This window comes from Chionomys nivalis, chromosome 1 (genome assembly GCF_950005125.1).
Source record: "Chionomys nivalis chromosome 1, mChiNiv1.1, whole genome shotgun sequence".
Classification (NCBI taxonomy): Eukaryota; Metazoa; Chordata; class Mammalia; order Rodentia; family Cricetidae; genus Chionomys; species Chionomys nivalis.
The window spans coordinates 62,819,219-62,823,981 of NC_080086.1; positions in this window are offsets into that span (position 1 = coordinate 62,819,219).

The window sequence follows — 4,763 nt, forward strand, 5'->3', positions numbered from 1 at the left end:
ATTTCTAAAAGTACCTCAGTTGTCTGAGTTTTGTTAGTTAAATTGTTTGTATCCTTCTTCAGAGTTCTAACCTCTTTTTTGAGAAGCTTTGTATCAGTCTGTAAAGACTGCACCATTTCTTAAAGTGTCTCATTCTTAGCCCTATTATCAAACCATATTTTTAAAATATTTATTTATTATGTATACAATATTCTGTCTGTGTGTATGCCTGCAGGCCAGAAGAGGGCACCAGACCCCATTACAGATGGTTGTGAGCCACCATGTGGTTGCTGGGAATTGAACTCAGGACCTTTGAAAGAGCAGACAATGCTCTTAACCTCTGAGCCATCTCTCCAGCCCCTCAAACCATTTTTTGAGGAAAAAATATTAAGGACAAGACCAATCCCCAGAATCTCAAATAGTGATATAGGAGACAAATCATATAAGTTTTGTAATAAGAAAATATAAAGAACCATGGCCAATCCATAGCAAGAAAAGCTGCTACACAAGAATTCTATATCCAAATAAACTGTGGCTCCTCGAACAGGCTGCACATGGCCGAGGTGGGGTGTGGGAGGACTTGTGCCTAGCTGGGTGCACTCCAAGCCTGGCAGAGGATGCACATGCAGTTAGAGCCGGGGGGGGGGTTCTAAAACTAAATGGTTGGTCACCAGATGAAAGTGAAAGTCACAAAATAATCTCACACCAGTTCAGAATTACAAATAATAAAGGATTTTTTATTTAGTGGAAACTTACAGATCACTGTCCAAGATAACAGTTCTCTGCCCAAACATGAACAGAGTCTAGCAGCCAAAAGCAAAAGCAGGAAGCAACAGAGTGAATGCATGCTTTACAGCTGCATTTACAGTATAAGAGACCACACCCAACTGGGCTGGTATCTTAAATGCTATTGGTTGAAGGAACGGATGTGCTCCCACAGCATCTGCCCTTATCTGATCTAATTGAAAAAAAAATTGTGTGTTAGCTGTAATGAATAATATAGAAACTTAGTTGACCATAGGCCCTTAATACATTTAGTTTATGCATTTTGTGGTTGGTTCTATGTGCTCCATATTTAGCTGTTCTGGAATGAATTCCTTTAGGATTAACAATTTGGGTTCAATTATAGGCCACTGTTCCACCCAGATGTCTTGATTTGAGAGCCATGTCATTGGACTGGGGCTAGGAGGGTCTCCCTATTATTTTTATGGACAGCAACCCTTAGAATTGGGGGTGACACTTGCATAGGATTGCAGTTTGCTAAACCTGTCTTTTCATGAACCTGAAGGTAATCAAAGAAAACTGTATCATCAGTAGTTAGGACAGCACCCATATCCTCCAGGATGTCTCTGCCCCAGAGGTTTCTCAGTACCATAAAAACAATAGGGAGAATGGTATTGCAGTCTGTGAAATCCAGTGTGCCCACTAAGCATGCTCCTGAGTTGTTAAAGCAGTCTGTGATAACAGAGAGAGATGTGGGAGAGATAAGGGATGGTAGAGATATTTGGCTTAGAGCAGTTAATGAGCAGTGTGGTGAGAGAGTCCTAAGCCAACGAGTGAGGCCACAAAAGGTGGTCATGAGTTTGACCCAGGAGGGACACACAACCAGCATTCTCCAAGGTGGTCAGGTAGAGCATTAATGGTTAATATGCAGAGGTTAAGATCTGAAACAAGGTGGTGTGACAGAGAGGTGGAATCAATATCATCTAAAAGGATTGATGTTAGGGATGTAAGGATCTTTGAAAAGAATTGGACCGCTGATCAATGTGTTACAGCTCTGAGGAAAAAGGTTTCTCTATTGCAACTTATTTTATTACAATACAAAACTCAAGAAGTAAACTTTAGAGAATAAATCTGAGAGCTCCACAGAGCAATGAAGGCATGAATACTTGCTCTCTACTTCATGTCCTAGATTTAAAAGACCACCCAAGGGGCTGGAGAGATGGCTCAGTGGTTAAGAGCACTGGCTGATCTTCCTGAGTTCAATTCCCAGCAACTACATGGTGGCTCACAACCATCTGTAATGAGTTCTGGCACCCTCCTCTGGTGTGCAGGAATATATGGAGGCAGAATGTTGTAAACCTTTAAAAAAAAAGGCCACCCAACATTTTGGCTTCTCCTCTTCTTCCTCCATGTGTCCTATCTCCCTCTGAGCTCACCTGGAAACTCTGCTGTCCTCTTCAGCCAGTCGAATGTGGACTCCACCATCTGAACTGAGGTCAGACTCTGTTGGTATTCTCAGAGCAATCAATACAAATCTCCCCAACATTTCTCCAATGTAAGTGATGCATCTCCAAAGGGAAAAGTTTCCTTGAAGTCAAGGCAGACAAATGAGAGGTCTCCAAGAGAATGGTGATGAGGAAGAGTATAAGGATTGGTCACTATGAGGTGAAGGGAAACAATGGGTCCTTAGTTAGGATGAAAAAGATCCCATTCTTCATAAAGACAGATTCTTTTCCGGAATGGGCGTCATGTCTCCAGCAGTCTCCACACACTACCACATGAGTGGTCTGGTTGAACTGCTGGGTATGTATTTCCTGAACCTCAAATTCCCATACATAGAGTCTGCTAATGATAGGGGGTGAGTAGGGGGAAAGGGAAGAGGTAGGGCATGACACAGTGGGGGGGGGGCTTGAGTCTTGACAGGTGTGGGAGGTCTCATTCTTCTGAGACCAGAGATAGGCTGGTATTCTGTAGATAGTTTTAGGGTTTTCCTCCTTGCTAATTTCCAGGCATGGGTTAGAGCTATCAGTGCAGCCTGCTGATTTGTGATTGATTAGGTCAGAAGGGCCTGCACTACAACCACTATGGTTTCTGAAGCAATAGCTTATCTTGCTTATGTACTACTTCATATGAGGGAAGCTGCCATCTGTGTGCCATGTATACGTGCCCTGAAGTAGTGCTGTTTCCTTTTCAGTAACATAGAGAGAGAAGGGGCGAGTTAACTCTGGAAGTTGTAGGGCTGGAACCTAGAGGAGGGTCTGTTGAAGTTTACAGAATAGCTTGCTGACAGGGGTCAGAAGAGGTTAGTGGAGGGGCCAAGATCTGCTTTACATGTCAATGGGCAGAAAGAGAGAAAGAAGAAATCAAAAGAGCATAAGAAACTGGACATTCCTAGGAAATAAAGAATTTCATCCTTTGTAGTAGGGACAGTGAGTGACTGGATTAAGGATCTTCTGTCTAGTATAAGCTTAAGTTCCCTGAGGTTTTGGAGAGAGAGAAATTATTGGGCCCTAGTTATATATTTGGTTGGGCTTTGTGGTTAGATGATATCAATGGGGTGATGCTTGGCTGTAGAAGATTTTGGGGTGTTCCACACCTGGGGATCTACTTGAGAGGCAGGTAAAGGAAAAGAAGTAACAAAATGTGTGGTTTGGAGGAGAAGGAGGGGAATGACTGAGGTTAGCTAGATGGAGGAAACAAAAGAAGTAGAGGCTCCCATTTTGGTTAGGGGGCACCTTTCTCAGCAAGGGGATGGGACAGGTTGGTACCACTAGGAAAGAGTGGGTGAGGGGAATAACCCCAAAGAAGCAGCTAAGTGGTGGGGTGCGGCGAACTCCCTGACCAGCAGGAAAAGACGACCACCAGACGAGGATTCTTCCCAAATCACGCTTTATTGGAGCCTCTTGGTTGAAGGGAAAGCGGAAGCGAGGGGGCCCCCGAGTGCCAAGCAGCGGCTACTTATATAGGAGGTAAGGGAACGAGTCATGCCTGGATTGGCCGATGCGTGCCTGCCGATGCTCCTGGCCACGGGATTGGCCCTAAGCACACCATCGTCACTGCACATGCAAGAGGCACGGTTCCACTGCATTGCCTAATATGGAGCTGTCCACCAAGCGAGGCCGGGGCCAAGTGCCATCTTGTAATGGCGGCCACTCGAATTGGCTCCCAGCAGCTCCCCCTTTTTGTTTTTCTCTGTAGGCCAGTGAGAAGGTCTTACTCCCGTTCAGGTCCTCACCTCATGATGTGAGGACTGATCAAAGGAGGCCCAAAACTCATGGTACTCCTTCTCCCGTGCAATGGAATAAACTCCTGGGCAGTGCAAAGGCAGTACTCAGGGTAAAAATGCATACCTTCCTCAGTGCAATGGAGAATTTCTCCCTGAGAGTGCAAAGGCTATGCAAGGAACAAATCAACTGGCCTTTTAACCATACTTGGGGTGAATCGCCATTCTCCAAAGCGGCTAACGCTTGTAGAACCGCAACCTTATCTCGAGATGTGTGAGCTCGGAGGCGGCATATTAGCCAAAGGCAGACTATACATTCTCCTATGCAGCATGCAAAAAACATTCCTGATATCCGAAAACCTTTTGTTGCAGCCTCCAGTGAAATTAGCGGGGGCCCATTGAGGCCCAGAATAGCCTGTACTATTACTCACTTTGCACTTATTAGTGGTATTGATAGCACAACTAAAGTTGCTCTGTCCAGCCTGCCCTCCCTGAAGTAACACAAAAAGGGGAGAGATCAGAGCAACTGCCATTAACCCTGCAGAGGAGCCATTTATTATAGGGCGTTAGCAGATTTTAAGAAGGTTCCATTGAACCAAAAAGCCTGTAACATGGGGAGGCCCAAATCCTTGTTGGTAATAAAAAAGCAGGGGAAAACCATGGTATTGTGGCGAACAGGAATCGGCTTAGGGAAGGCAGACAGTATTCCCCATCTCTGCTCCGCCCGAATCCGGATTGTCATCGCCACCATCATCAGGAACAGCAGCGGCGTCATCTTCGACCGGATCATGGCCTTCCTCCATTGGCTGGGGAGCAATTGAATCATCCTTAATGGTTC